This window comes from Microcaecilia unicolor, chromosome 3 (assembly GCF_901765095.1).
Source record: "Microcaecilia unicolor chromosome 3, aMicUni1.1, whole genome shotgun sequence".
NCBI lineage: Eukaryota > Metazoa > Chordata > Amphibia > Gymnophiona > Siphonopidae > Microcaecilia > Microcaecilia unicolor.
The window spans coordinates 56027171-56043662 of NC_044033.1; the positions used below are offsets into that span (position 1 = coordinate 56027171).

Below are 16492 nucleotides of genomic sequence, written 5' to 3' on the forward strand. Positions count from 1 at the left end.
TACAAAAGTTGAAATAGAGACCTCCTCCACTCTGCCCAAGAAAGCCAGACTCAGTGCAATGCTGGTAAAAGCAAAACAGAATGAATTTTCTCCTGTACTTTGCAAAATAAAAATAGAAAAAAGAAAATGTACATTTTACAAAGCAGGTACATCTCAGTCCTTACAAAGTACTACATAAAAATAAATTTTTCTTTTCTACCTTTGTTGTCTGGGAATTTAATTTTCTAATTGGGCTGGTCCTAGTCTTTTTCTTTTTCCATGTTCCATGAGTCAGTCTTTACGCTAACTGCTGTTATCACATCCTCCAGCAAAGAGTTCCAGAGCTGGTGTTATAAAGATGGAATATACTGAATTTAAATGGAAATTAAATTAGACTCTCCTTTCATTGGGGCATATGGAATCACATCTTAACTTCATCTGTTTTGTAGAAGTTTACATTGTAGATACACAAATGGATTATTCCATTTTGAGGCATGTTTCAGGGACAACTGGTTTTATAAGTCAAAATAAAAATAAATATTTTGTTTCATGCAGATTTCTTCTGTTTAAACATAACTAAACATGCTATAAGCCACTAATGCAGTCCATTGGTTTTCTTATATTTTGTTCTTGTAATGACATATACTGTGCCAAAAATGAAAACTCTTCTCTCTGTCTGGTCTGTAATAAAAGGAGCTCATTGCAAACACTATCAACCTTAAAAGGTTGTTTTGTTGCTGTACATGAGGAATTGTGATATTGAATAAATAAGTATACGTCTGTATCCCTAGTTATGTATCCAAAGTTTATATAGTCCTTTCAAGAAAGTCAGTTAATCTTTTAACTTATTAGTGGAACATAACCACAGAGGCATGGTATGGTCGCATTTTCACTATGGTAAAAACTAGAGCCCAACTAAGGAACAGGTTTGTCTTCACTGAACCAAACTTGCTTTCCTTGTGCCATCACCACATAATTCAGTTATATCATGGATGCAAGCACAAAGACATGTCTGAAACATTTGACAACGTTGAGATTAGCATATATACCAACTGGGATTTAAAAGTCTGTCCTTTAATGATGCAGCTTGTTCAGAACTCATAGCCATAAGTATAGACAGTTATTCAAATATCACATGCACACACCAGAACAGCCATACACACACTGAAAACAACTTCTACAGAGTACATCCCAAACTTTTTATTTTCTTATTTCCATCTTCAAAAATTCTAGACGGCAGATGTACAGATCAGCAGGACCCAAAGCAGTCCAAAACAAGTAAAGTCAGAAACAACAGTTTATAAGTAATTGTTCAACCACCCTTAGGATTCATTCACCTTTTGAAAAGCAAAACCATGTGCATATAAGGACTAAATAAACGAAATTTAAACAAAAAATTAAAGCAAACGCCCTTAATATATAATACTTAGTAGCAATAATGAAACAATGATCAAATAAAAATGCTGCCAATGATTGAAATCAACAACGGGAATATAGCAGCTCCTCCTAGATTTGCTTGCTTCGAGTTATCAATAGAAATCAAACAAAATAAAACATGGAAAAGAAAATAAGATGATACCTTTTTTATTGGACATAACTTAATACATTTCTTGATTAGCTTTCGAAGGTTGCCCGAAGAAGGGCAACCTTCGAAAGCTAATCAAGAAATGTATTAAGTTATGTCCAATAAAAAGGTATCATCTTATTTTCTTTTCCATGTTTTATTTTGTTTGATTTCTATTGATAACCTTAAGAGTGGACTAACACGGCTACCACACTCCTCTACTTGCTTCGAGTGAAACGGCTGCGCCAAACGGAAGAGAGAACATAGAAGCAAAAGGTAAAAGCCAGATACAGCACTGGCTGCCTTGCCTTCCAATGTTTTCAGTTCGACCTCCTTGACTTGTTCGCGTCGTTGGTTGCCTCTGCCGGTTTTTCCTTCCTTCGCTTCCTCCTCCCAAACAGGAAGTTACATCTTGGGGGAGGGGCCGAGGAGGAAAACTGGCAGAGAGGCGGCTCTCGCTCAGAGGCAGCGCGCATAGGGCTATCAACGAACAGATTCATTTTGTTGCAGGCAACTTATCAATTCATTAACAGCAGCGGATGGAGTGAGCCGGTCCGTGAGGGGCAGGGAAGGGATGCTTGCGGTTCCTCCAGGTTGCCACAGACTCAAAAGGCAGCGGCCGAGAGGAAAAGTTAATACAGCACGAGGCGGCAGGAGCCCTTTTGGTGCATAGGCGCCATTTTTTTTGAAAGATTGTTTAGGGGAGCGACTGCGCCCCACCTAGCTACGCCACTGGCCAGGGCAGCGGCTGGTGCTGAACAGTCTGAGCGAGAAGCGGCCTAGGGAGCGCTGACGGCGCCTTCCCGCACACGGGTAGGCCGGGGGGGTCTCGGGAGTGTTCGTGTGCGTGCCCGCAGGTTCCCGTCTTCCTGTGGGGGTGCTGATACTGTGCTTTGGCCACTCTGTTGACTGAAGCGTGGGATCTTCTCCTGGGCCTTCCTGCGAGGAGTGACCTGGTTGCGCTCTCACGTGAGTCACAGCGGGATGGGAATTTACATGCCTGCACCATGTCCGTGAAGGACTGACTTGATGATTTTGAACATTGTGTGCCGCCTTTTGTGTTTGATCCCAAGCACTTTTCTTCTACGGGCTTGCTGCGGATGAACTCTCTTCCAAACCACTCCAGGTGAGTTTTTTTTTTTTTAATGTGTGCCGATATCACACAGTAGTAGAAACTTCCAAACTTTAGGTGTTCCGCTTAATGTTGTGTATTTTTTTTACTAGCATGCAGTTTATTATAGTTATCTGGCGAGACATTACTGCTGCTGTTTTCGTCCAGATCTTGAGCTAGTTTCCAACTGGATGTTAGTGGACTTTGGTTGCAATATTGTGATTACCGGATTTAACCCCCCCCCAAAAAAAAAAAAAAAAATCCAACAGCTTTTTGCAGATTTTCTAAACTCTGTGTGCATTTCCGTGAGTAATGCCAAAAACATGTTTAAAGAGGTATTTGTCAAATGAGTTTACGATTATTAAGTACATTAAGCTAAATTTCTTAATCTCAGCTTTAACTTATTTTATGGTTTGCTTATTTAAGAAATAGGTGCATTTAAGATTGTGCAACCCCTGAATTTTCATGTTTTTGCCTAGAAATAGATGTTAAGTAGAAAAGGACCTCTTGGTCCACTTAGCCCACCTAACACCGTTAAAATACATGAGGGAATAAATTTTGATTCCAGTGATGAACGTAATAACTACAAACACCTGAGAGGTGTGTGCCCTGAGAAAGGCAAGGACAAATCAAACTCTGGTATACATATAAAGTATCACATACCATGTAAAATGAGTTTATCTTGTTGGGCAGACTGGATGGACCGTACCAGTCTTTATCTGTCGTCATTTACAATGTAAACAAATAACTATAATTGCTCAAATTTATGTTTAAATCATTTTTTATTGGAACTGCAATCACATTAATATCATCATCACATAGGTTTCTGTATGCATAACACAGCCTGTTGTGTTACACTCAATGTTTACAATACAAATACAATTACATATCCCATGTATTTTGCTTTTTGCTAGTTATTTCCCTTGCCCCACCCTCCTTCATCCCCTAACCCCATGCTCATCCCTGTGTGTTCTGCACCCCCCTTCGACCCTCCCCCCTTCCTGTATGTATATCTTATACGTGAGCTCATCCGAACCCCAGGGCAGCCCATTAAGCACTTGACTACGCGCCCGGAGCGATATCTTGTTTATGTAATTCCCCCAGACACTTAAGAACCGCATCATAGTAACATAGTAAATGACGGCAGAAAAAGACCTGCATGGTCCATCCAGTCTGCCCAACAAGACAAACTCATATGTGCTACTTTTTGTGTAAGCATCCTTCGCTTTGGTGTCTGACGTGCCCCCCTTGCTTCCCAAAGCATTAGTTGATGTAGTCTGTTCCTCCAGTACCAATGAGAGGGCGGCACGTCCGCCACCCAGTGGTTGAGAATGCACTTTTTCCTCACTATGCATGCTTTGCTCATAAACACCCGCTCCCCTTGGGTCCCAACCTCCCATTGCCCAGGGATACCCAATAACATTTTCGCAAAGGTGAGAGCAACTGGATACCCCAACACCTCTCCCATGTAGTTACCCATTTTCCACCAAAAGGCTTTGAGAGGTCTACACTGCCATAGGCAATGCACCAAAGTTGCATTGTTCTGTTTACATTTCAGGCAGCTGTCCAAAGGCACTACTTTAGCATGGAAAGTCCTTCTGGGAGAAAAGTACGCTTTGTGTAAAATTGTAAACTGGCACTCTTGTAGTTCTGCACTGTGAACCACCTTTGGTATGCCCATCAGTGCTTGTTTTATGTGATGCTCAGAAATTTGTAGTTGGACTTCCGCGCTCCACCTTGTTGCCACCTCTGATACCTGCATTTCCGGTTGCCCTTTCTCTAGCTCCCTGTGGAACCATGAGACCGAGACCTGCCCCAATGCATCCCCCTCCATGAATTCCCTGAGTTGTCTCCCAGATCTGAGGGACAACTCCTCCTTTGCTAGGCTACGCACATAATGTGCTAATTGTTGATAGGCAAAGAGCACCGCCAATCCCCCCGAACATCTTTGTTGGAAATCTGCGATTGAGATCAAGGTATCATCCTCTTGAAGGAAGCTTTCTACTAGCTCTACACCCTGTTCCTGCAATCTGCGAAACACTGCATTTTCCCTGCCTGGGGTGAAATCGTCATTCCCAGCCAGCGAAAGGACTACACTGGAATTTGGGTCCTGTCCCCAACTTTGCAGTAGCTCCCGCCACATATACCACAGCGGCCCCAGCAACATGCTTTCTCTTACAGGCAACTATCCTTTCCGTTTAACATGTAGTAAATTGTTCAGATGCCACGGGTAAAAATATGCCCTCTCCAATCCTACATCCGTGTATGTGGTCGTGCCCAGGAGCCAATCCCGCAGATGTCGCAGGAGGCATGCCTGGTTGTACACCTGCATATCCGGCAGTCCTAACCCCCCCCCCCCCCCCCCGCCCTCCAGTTCCCTAATAGGTGTTGCCACTTCATCTTGGGTTTCTTGCCGGCCCAACAAAACTTCATCACTATTCTTCTGAGTGACCCCAGTTCCCGCCTTGCCAACCTCAGAGGAAGGGCCTGTAATATGTAGAGCCAGCATGGGAATACTATCATACGGAACAGCTGTATCCGTCCCGTTAGCGACACAGGGAGCAAAGACCATCTTGCCAATTGCTCTTTTGTGTCACTTAGCAATTTGGCAACATTAAGATCATAAATCTTCCTGATATCCATTGGGAGTTGTATTCCCAGATATTTAATTGCTCAAATTTAAAAAATGTACTGCATTTGCATGTTTTTTTTTGTATATCCCACTTTTTCCTCAAATGAAGAAAAAGGATTATATTGAAGCTAATATTATTCTATTTAAAAAAAATCTAAGGAAACATAGTCCAAACAATTTTTAACTTAATATCTAGATATTGATCAGTCACTACATTATAAAGCTCAATTATTAGACACTTAGCTTTATTAAGGGTGCGCTGTGGAGTGATAATATCTTCTGAGTAATAAAATCAGTTTCCTCATCTCAGTCCACCAGGGCTTGTCTTTGAAGTGTAGTTTTCCCTGATGAAGCTTTGGGCATGCTATACTTAACATCTTCAACAGTTGCCTCTGACCATGTAGCTTAGTTTATTAAAGGTGTAATGTGTCTTGAAACTGGGATTTATAATGTAATGACTAATATCTATCTTATTTATGTATTGAGATTAACCGCCTTTATGAAGAGGTTCACCCAAGGCGGTGTACAGCAGGTACAGTTTAACATAAAACTTACAATTTTGTTAATGGCGTAAGAATAGTAAAATAATCAAGAATTAACATAAATACAATAAATGAGAGAAACTTGAGAACAGTAAATTGAAACCGAAGAATAGAACTAACATGAAACAGTATCAAAAATATACACATTGTATTTCCTGATCCCTTGCCGCTTGGGAGGGGAAAACACTTCAGCCTTAGTTAATATCCTGAGCCATTAAGGGAAGAACAGTACATATGCGACCTACAGGTATTAAATCTTTCTTATTTGCGACATTTAACAGCACTGGAAATCAAATACCAGAAATATAACAAAATGTTAGAATAATACTAATGATACACCTAATAAACATGCATTAGAACATTCAACTAACAGATGTAATACTAAAGATTTTCTACAATACGGCTTACTGTATAGCTGAGGGACCAAGAGCAGATATATGATGGGAACAAGATGCATGGTACAGAGTCAGCTGGGATAATTTGATGGTTAGCTAAAATCAAGGCAAGTTCTTTGTACACGGAAATGATCGAAGTTACAGTATGTGTAGCAGCTAGTCCAGGTGCGGAGTGGGTGTATAGTCAGTCACCCTATGTATTATTAAAGGCTTGGGAGAAGTGCCAGGCTTTCACCTGCTTCCTGAAGTAGAGAGAGTCTCGAGTTATACGTAGCCCCTCTGTGAGTAAATTTGAGAGTGCGGGGGCTACTCCTGAGAAGGCTCACTGGCGGGTATCACATCGTACAATATCTTTTGATGAGGGTACAGATAGTGATGATTCTTGAGAGGACCTTAGAGGTCTTAAAGGTGTGTAAAGGGTTAACTTATTCTTGAAGTACTCTGGTCCATTTTGTCCGAGGGCCTTGAAAATCAAACATATAAATTTAGCCCTGTAAGATACTGGTAGCCAGTGTAGCTTTTGCAGGAAGGGCATGATGTGATCACGCCACTTGCATCCTTCTATCGGTTGTGCTGCAGCATTCTGAATTAGTTGGAGTTGATACAAACTTTTTTTGGTTTGGCCAGTGTACTGGGCATTACAGTAGTCCAGTCACAATGTTATCATGGTATGGACCACTGTGATCAGGCTCGTCTTTTCAATATATGGAGAGAGATTTCGTAGCTGCTGTAGGCGATAGAGAGAATTTTTGAAGCTTATTTGAATTTGTGGGATCAGAGTGAGTGATGTCTAGCAGTATCCCAAGATTCCTGACTGTGATTTATGGGGAGTTCATCCCAAAAGGTATTTTGAAGTTGGGTATCTGTCCACTTGTGTTTGGTACCCAAAGAATCTCAGTTTTATTTGGGCTCAGGCAAAGTTTGTTGTTTGCCCTTTTCTGAGTTGCAGTTAGGCAGGCAGTCAGTTTACTCAGAGCTATGGGTATAGATCTGGTTCAGTGAGTATGAGTAGTTGCACATCATCAGCATAGATGTAGAATTTTGTGTCCATTGACGGAAGCAACTCAGTCGGAGGCTTGAGGTAGATATTAAAATGGGAGACAGTATGGATACCTGTTTCAATCTACAGTCCAGTGCCCAAAGTAAATGATGTGCTGTTGCTGAACAGAACTGATTGTTGTCTCTCTGACAGATAAGATAAACACTGTGCCCCTAATACCTATTTTTGCCAGCCTTGTAAACATAATATTATGATTCATGGTGTCGAAGGATGCTGAGAAATCTAGCAGCACTAGTATCGAGGCAGATCCCCTTTCACGGTTTCTGTGCAGATCAAGAAGGGACACAAGAACTGTTTCTGTTCTGAAGCCAGATTGACATGGGTCTAGCCAGTTACTTTGTTAGCCAGTCATTCAGGTGACTGCAGACTGTCCTTTCTATAAGTTTTGCCAGGAAAAGAATATTAGAGACTGGTCAGTAGTTTTTGAGTTTTCTAGAGAATGTCATCTATTTAAACTTTTTGGACAATGTTTTAAATGATCATAATTATTCATAACTTTGTTTCTGGATCTCTAATACGTATGTCTTTAAAATCTTATAGAAAAAAGAATAATGTGAGATCAGTTGAATTTCTTGTTGCAGCATATTACAGAGATTGTGGGGTCGGGTTGGGAGGCACTCTATCCAAAAGAGGAAGCTGGATTTTTGTATTCTAAGCCCCCTGTTTACTAAAGCTTGTCTGCAGCAGGGCCTATTTTATTCCTATGGGCCCTGCTGTAGATATCTCGAGCTGAGCTTTAGTAAACAACCCCCTAAATGTCTTCAGACTTGGTCACCGATTTTCATTGTTGTCCAAATCTCAAATTTTTGGTGGGCCTGTATTTTTTCCATTTGTCATTCAAATAATTGGATCCAGTCTCATGGGATACTTTAAACTTTAGACACACTGATTTGAACTTTATACACAACTCCACTGAAAGCCAGTGCAAAGAATAGCAAAGTCATCACTTGGCTGCTGGATTGTGAATTGATTGTAGTCTTACAACACACCCTTCAGTAACTTACATAAATTGTTACAATAACCTAAGTGGCTTAAAACCATGGCCTGTGGTATGAGTCCTGCAGGCCCAGAAGTGACATCACTTGATTTACCATTTAAGACTTACGAAAAATGTGTGGATTTATTGAGCTTTGTGCAGTGCTTTTATTGAAGCTGTTTGGATATGTATAAGGATTATATCCCCAAATGTATCTTTTATAAACACTTTTTTTGAGCACATTTTTTTCTCATTTGACAAAATAAGTGGTATACATCACATGTCACAGGTAATGGGATCTCACAACCTTTGCCAGAAAGGCCCCTTTGTGTCTCGTATACATGCTTGAATTCTGACCTTGTTTTTTTTTTTTTTGCACTTTTCACACCATCTGGAAGTGTGTTACAGGTATGAGAAAACACTTCATTCACAAGGAGGTGGACAGCAGTTTGAAATTCTCCATTAATCCTCACATGAGGAACCTTTTTGTCCTTAGCATTTTCAATAGAAAGAAAAACTTGTATTCCTTAGCGTCCCTCCGGACCGGCCCAGGAATGGATTGATGGGTTGTGCATGCCTTCCAGCAGGTGGAGACTGAGAAACTTCTCAGACTAGAGAGCCAATAAGAGCCCTGGCCATGTGACCCTAGCCTTAGTATTCTCAGCCTTCAGCAGGTGGTAGGAGGTGAGCTCATTAGCTCTTTCTTTACCTTTCCCCCACCCACCAAAAAAAAAATTTAACTTTTGTACCTGGGGAATTTTGTTAAGAGGCTAGGCAGATAAGTCTTTTCTTCTCCAGCCTCTGGGGTGCTAAACTCGGGGGTTCCCTGGTCCCTCCCCCCTTCCTCCCCATCTCCCTTTGCTGTGCAGGGAAGAGGAAAGGTGTTTAGCCTTTGGGGAGAGAGAGCCACTTTGTCTTTTTGTTTTCTATATAAATAAACAAACAAGCAAAAAAAAAACCCCAATCCTCCCCGAGGCACGAACGAGCAGACAGCTACGTCGTGTCCTAGTTGCTTTTTGGTTTTCTTGCCCCTTCAATTCCTCCCGCCTCTCAGTGGCTGTTGGAAAAAAAATAAATAAAAGTTCACCGGCGCTCGAACGAGCAGGCTGCTCCGTTGGGATTTTTTTTCCTCTGTCTCTCTCTCTCTCTGCTGCGTGCTTCAGCGGTGGTTGTTTCTTAAAAAAAAAAAAGTCAAAAGAGGCGCAGAGAGGAGCGGGTTAGCGCAATGGCAGAAAAATTAAAAAGATGTTCGGTTTGCCAGCGCAGGTTCTTGCAAGTTCTGTACGGCGATTGATGTCCCTGCAGCGCCTCTTCCTCCTGCCGCTTCGGCAGCTGTGCCTTTCTCAGTGCCCTCCTGTTCTGCCACGGAGGTGGCTGGACCTTCAGTTTTGGCGGGGAAGTCCGCCATCTTGTCTCCTCCGGCATTCTCTGCAGCCCGTGAGCTCCCTTCTGGCGCTCTGCCATCAGTTCAACCAGAGGCAGTGTCCCCGGTACACACTACAGGTCTCAGGAAGGGGGCTTTCCCCCTGAGTTTGTCCTCCAGATGTACCAGGCTTAATGCATAAGTCGGGGTTGCAGGGGAGTCCGCTTCCGGATCCTTAGCTCCTCCAAAAAGAGCCCGAGTCTGCTTGCATCCAGAAGAGGAACCAGCTTCAGGCCACAAATTGGAGATGCCCTTCCTGGACGAGGAGGATGGGCTGGCAGAGGGGCTTTGTGAGGACCAAGTTCCTTCAGAGGCTAGTGCTGACACCTTGCTTCCGGGAGAAGATCCCTTGCTGGTCCGGATCTTTTATAGAGGACCTACAGGAACTCATCGCCTTGGTGGTCTCCACTCTCTATTTTGAAGAGGAACAGACTCCAAAGTCTGCAAGGTAGACCTGTTGGTCAAAGGCACCAGATCTTCAGGGAGAACCTTTTCCATGCATCAAGATATTCGAGATATTATTCAGGCTCAGTGGGGTGTTCCTGATTCCTCCTTTCGCCCAGCCAGATCGATGACTTGCCTTTACCCAGTGCTAGAGATGGACAGGTCTCTTCTGAAGGTCCCTGTAATTGACACGGTGGTCTCGGTGGTTATCAAGCATAATACTGTTCCGGTGGATGGTGGAACAGCCCTCCAGGATATCCAGCAAAGGTTCCCCACTTCTTCAGTTGTCGGAGAGCATCAGGAATAGATGCCTTATTACAATAGTGGCATCCCAGTCTTCTGTATGCGTGTCCTCTCTTGGGTCGTCTCTTGCAAAAGATTGAGGCTCACGGGGGTCCGGTAGTCCTAGTGGCGCTGGATTGGCCTCGCCATCCGTGGTACGAGGACCTCCAGCGTCTTCGGTCTGTGCCTCCTCTTCATCTCCCTGTTCTCAAGGATCTGCTGTCTCAAGGCCCGATCCCTCATCCAGACCCGGCTCGATTTTTGTCTTTTTGCCTGGCTCTTGAATGGGCTCGATTAACTTAGAGTGGTTATTCTGCCCTGGTAATTTCTACCATGCTCCGGTCACGTCGTTGGTCTACTTCCTTGAATTATATTCATACCTGGAGGATTTTTGAGGTCTGGTGTTCAGAGGGTGATATTTCTCCCTTCCGGGCTTCGGTGGTGGAGATGTTGGATTTTTTGCAGTCAGGTTTTGATAAAAGATTGTCTCTCTCTTCCCTTAAGGTGCAAGTTGTGGTTCTATCCTGTTTCCGAGGCCAGGTGTAAGGTAAGCCGTTGGTTAAGCTTCCCGACATCTCATGTTTTTTGAAAGGAGTCGGCCTTCTTCGTCCACCAGTCAGAGCTGTCTTTCCGGCTTGGGATCTCAACCTTGTGCTTTCTGCACTCACATGTCCTCCTTTTGAGCTGTTGTCTTCTTGTTCCCTTAAGTACTTAACTCTCAAGACCGTATTTTTAGTGGCCATTGCTTCAGCTAGGAGAGTCTCGGAACTCCAAGCCTGTTCCTGTAGGCCTCCGTTTTTGGAGTTTTCCAAAGAGCGAATGGTTTTGCGCCCAGTACCTTCTTTCTTTTTATTTTTTTTTATTTATACTTTATTCAAATTTACATTTATGCAATACAACATAAATCAATCAAGATAAAAAATAAAGGAAATTCAGTCAAAGCGGAAATTTTCAACATTATATCGACCACAAATTATGATCCAAGATTTAGGAAAATAACTAAAATCAAAAAGCAATCAGTTTAAGTGAACAGAGAGAGATGGCGGAAAATCGCAGCCAAATAGCGCTTAATACAGTGCCTATTACAACATTATTCTTTAGAGGTAATAAATTCTTGTAGTTTTTCTGGGTCAAAGAAAATATATGATATAGAATCAATAGTAATAAGACATTTACAGGGAAACCTCAATTGAAAAGTTCCACCTAAGCAGAGAACTCTTTCTTTTAGTAACAGGAAAACTTTTCTTCTTCTCTGGGTATCCTTGGAAAAGTCTGGGAAAATCTGTATTTTTGACCCAAGAAAAGTGGAGTTCATATGGCGAAAATAAAGTCTCAAGATGTTATTACGGTCTGTTTGCAGTGCAAATGTAGCAAGCAGTGTGGTTCTCTCGGTTATGACCTCCATAGAACTTTCCAGGAAGTCAGTTAAATTTGTAGCAGCTTGAGGATTTTGAGGAATATCACCCGTTCTTGCACCAGAAATATATTGTACTCTAATAATAGGAGGGAATCCCTCAAAGGGGACACCCAGTATCTCATGCACATATTTCCTCAACATTTCCAGTGCTGGGATGAGTGGAGATTTGGGAAAGTTAAGAAAATGTAAATTATTTATGCGAATTTGGTTTTCAAGGAAATCTATTTTACGCTGCTGAAAGTTGAAACTTTTCATCAACATTTCTGTTGAAGATTTCACTGCTTTAAAGTCATTGTCCAAAACATTCATTTTAATTGTATGCTCTGCAACTTTAAGAGAAATATCTTTTTGAGTTTGCTTTACCTCTGCCAGTTCTCCCGTTAGGATTTGGGCAATCTGTTGTACGTTGGAATTTAGGCCTTGTATCGCTTCCCATAAAACTTCTAGGGTGATAGCTGTAGGTTTTTTCAAATCTCCCAGCACGACAGAGGACACGCTCAGATTCACTGCAGGCAGTACACTCGCCTGCATCGGTGTTCCTTCTGGCGTTGAGGAAGCAGCGGGGTCTCCGCAAACAAGCGCAGGGGACCGACTTCCGGATGCCTCGCTCCGTTCCACCGCTGAATCCTGCCTCTCTCCTGGCCTTGGGGGTACAGCCGTTGGGGGGAGGGCTCAACGAGGCTCCCTCAGCGCTCAGGTCTGTAAGATTATCCGGACCACCCGTAGCGAAACCGCCAGCTCCCGTCGTCAGCAATCCCATCTCTGCCAGAGTCATCTGCTGCAACGGAGCTGGTTCCACCCTGCGCGCGGAGACAAGTGCACTGGGTTTACCCTTTCGCTTGCCCATAGCGGCAAACGAATCTCCATGTGCAGGTTTCAATGGAGAAAGGAGAGAGCTCGGCGCACGTCCGTTCAACTAGACGCCATCTTGGATATTCCCCAGTACCTTCTTTCTTGCCTAAGGTAGTGATCAAATGAAAAGTTACCAGAGACAGCGCAGCAGACCAAACAGACCTTGGACGCCCAGTATATCCCCTCTGCGTCCAAGGTCGGACAGCAAAAAGGATGAAAGCAGAGGAAAGAAAGGAAACAGGGAAAGAGAGATCAGCAGTCGGGAAGTCAGTGATAGAAATAGTCTTTATTCTCACCAATTGAAACTTCAAGCTGGTACACACATCAGTCAGATTCTCATTTCAACCGGCCGTAGCTCTGCCCTCTGGGTAGCGTTGGGGAAAACTCCGAATTCTACCCAGATTTACATTTCTTATATAGTCTTTTCTGTCCATTCAATTCAATGGAGAGACACTTTTTTTTCCATCTGTGAATCATACTTAACCGCAGGTCAGGTGCCCACCTTATTTCTTAATAACTGTCATTTCCTGACTTTTAAACATCTTTCCTAATATGGAGAGATCAGTTTTATATCTTGTGATCCTGGGTGCCATCTTTACAAAGACAGACTCCATTTTATGAACCAAAATTCTTACTATATCTGCCATTAATTCCTCCATCTTAGCCCTTACACTGCTTTTGAATGTCACACTAAATTTTCATAAGGCTCACCAAGCGGCCCTGCTTTCGCTGGCACTCAGCTACAAGGCCATCATCAGAGTTTCAGGCCTACTCAGTGCTTTTCAGCAGTTCAAACTATATAAATCGGCCCACCACTATTCCAGTGGGTGGGTCTCAAGCTGGGACACATATTAACAGTAGTTTATCGGTTTCATCTTTCCCAGTCGATCTTTCTACCTGTCCTAGGCTCTTCCTCAGGCACGGAGAGTCAGAGGAAGTTGCGTAAGTTGGACGTTAAAAGAGTTAGTAAGCACTTTACTGCTGAGTTTTGGCGCATGGACCATCTGTTTGTACTCCTGGCCGGTTTGCGTAAGGGTTTGGCCGCTTATAAGCCCACTATATCTCGGTGGCTCAAGGAGATGATAGCTTCTGCCTACGTTCTCGCCAGGAGATCACAAGGGGACAAGCAGCGTCATTGGAGGAGCGGTTCTTGGTCCCACCCACAGACATTTGTAAGGCAGCGACGTGGGCTGCCCTGCATTCCATTTCTAGGCACTATATAGACTGGATGTCCAGTGTCGACAGAAGGCGATCTTTGCGACTCGAGTACTCACAGCGGGGTTGCTGGGGTCCCTCCCTTAGGTCTACAGTTTTGTTACTTCCCATCAGTCCAATCCTGGGCCGGTCCGGAGGGACACTAAGGAAGGAGAAATTAGACCTTACCTGCTAATTTGCTTTCCTTTAGTCCCTCCGGACCGGCCCAGGTCCCTCCTGTATTCTTTGAAGAGTGGTTACTTGTACATAGTTCCGGAGCACAATTCTTTAAGAGTCCTTCAATGGAGTTGCTCTGCGAGTTTACAGTTCATTAAAAAAAAAAAGTTATGCCATACCTCTTCTCCTTCGGAGTTGTGGGTGAGCATTGCAGTACGACTTTGCTGTTGATCAAGCAAGTTGTATGAGTGCTTTGTGGCTGCTTAGATTCCGGGGGGCACAGAAGGTTGGTCTTTCTCTTCTTTCCTGCTTTGTTAGTCAAATACTGAGGCTAGGGTCACATGGCCAGGGCTCTTATTGGCTCTCTAGTCTCAGAAGTTTCTCAGTCTCCACCTGCTGGAAGTCGTGCACAACCCATCAGTCCAATCCTGGGCCGGTCCGGAGGGACTAAAGGAAAGCAAATTAGCAGGTAAGGTCTAATTTCTCCTTCCTGTACTTTGAAGTCTGTGGGATGTCTGAATGTTTTTTTTTTTTTTTTTTAATCTTCTCTTTCTGTTTTACAGAACACATTTATAGTTCCTTCAGTTTATCTCTGATTGAGATATACTGCACCATCGAGGCCCTGATGCTCAAAACTCCTGTGCTGTTCTGAATAGCGCCGTAAAAATACCACTAGAGCAGCACAGAACAATGCCCTAATGCTCAACGCTAATGAGATGCAAATATAGGCGCACACATAGCGTAAAGCATTAGGGAGTTCAGCAGGAGGATTGTATTTGGCGCATATGCAGAAGAGTTCTGCGGTAAGCTCAGCTCCTCTGGGAATGCGCCTGGTAAAACCCAAACGTGCAGCTTAAATATGTGTTTCTACCTTAAAAAAAAAATGTTTAGCGTGGATACTTAAATGAAGACGCAGGAAACAGACACCAATGTGTGCTTTTGCTTGGGTCTGCTGTTTCTCACAGCCAGTGTTTAAAGGGCTTGCACAGGCTTCCTTCTTCCAAAAGCAATCAAAATCTACAGATTTTGTAGAAATAATTATGAGAGAAGGAAGAGAGGCTTTCTCATGATTCTCATGCAACACCTCAACGGCTTCTCCGACTTAGGCGTTATTTTTTTTGCAGCCATAAGACAGTTTTGTTTTGGGCACTCTTTCTGAGCATTGGGGAGGAATACAAAATGACCTCATTTACATGAGCTTGATTACATTTGCATGCTGTCTGTGCTAATGCCTGGTGCGCTTGTTGTTTCCCACTCTGAACATTCTGTGCAGGTAAATGCAGGTTCCAGTATGGTTCTAAAGACCTCTAGCGCCCATGTTTACTTTTGAGTATCAGGGCCTGAGTGAATTGCTCTACCATATTAATATAAGCCTATTGTACAGAACTGGCCTATTGCATAGTAAAAAAGTAAAAGATTTGCTAGCGCCTTCTGGCGCACGTGTGAAAGTTCCTTTATTTTTCTTAGTTTTTTGGCCCGTGTTCGTTTTCTTTATTTTTCTGTCACGGCCCATACTTAGACTTGCTCGGTCGGGGTAATCCCTATTTTTGTGCCTTTATTTTTTTCATAGGCACAATTGAGACTTTTGATTTTGCTGAAGCCATCTTCCCTTCCATATCATTGAAGACTCCAAGTGGCTTCAAGTGTTGTACTCGGTGCAACTGGACCATCTCGGGTACTGATACACATTCTTGGTGTATCCAGTGCTTCAGCCCAACCATAATCCGGCAAATTGCATCCTTTGTCTTCGTATGAAGAAAAGGGCGCAAATTTCCTGAGAGGCTCAGAGAGAGAAACTTTTTGGAGCTTGGTCTGGTCCTTCGACATCAGCGTCAGCATCGAGGTCGCCTGTGAGGGTGTCGACGGAGGCATCGACATCGGGAGTCATGGTAGGGATGGCTGCTACTGCGGGACCCAGGGACACTGGAAGTACTGAGGCGTCGAGTGGGTCTCCACCTGTCTCAAGGCCGCCTGCTTTAAAGGACCCCCCCCCCCGGGACCGACCGTTGTTGGACCCGACCCTGAGGCCTCATGAGGATTGCACGTCATCCTCATCGGCACCAAGCAGTCTTGGTGAGGTGCATCAGGTGAAGGGCCAAGAAGCACTGACACCGATCTCCTTCGAGGTACGGTGCTGGGACCTCCGGGATGTCGAGGGATATGGCTCCTGAGAAGCGTCAGCGCCAGGAGGAGTGCTCCCCCTCCATTCAGGAGTTGCCAGCGCACCCGTCTCCCTAGAGCCGAGATTCTGCTCCCATATCCTAGACGGTTAGGCAACCTGAGCCCGCACCGACTCCACAGCCTTTACCGATGACAGCTCTCGCTGAGTGACTCTGGGCCTTGCTTCCAGACCTGTTGGTGGCCTTTATGCAGCGATGTGCATTGGGGGTGCCTGCGCCTACCATGCCTTCCACTGCAGCACCGCCTGGCCCTCAGCCTGTGGT

General features: G+C 43.9%; 1 protein-coding gene across 1 annotated transcript in view; it reads left to right on the forward strand.

Annotated features, from left to right (window-relative positions):
- Positions 1-2001: 2001 nt before the first annotated feature.
- Positions 2002-16492, forward strand: part of AHCTF1 (AT-hook containing transcription factor 1) — a 553711-nt gene continuing 539220 nt past the window's right edge. Inside the window, 1 exon segment of the mRNA XM_030195951.1 lies at positions 2002-2669. The gene's annotated coding sequence lies outside the window, so the exon portion shown is untranslated.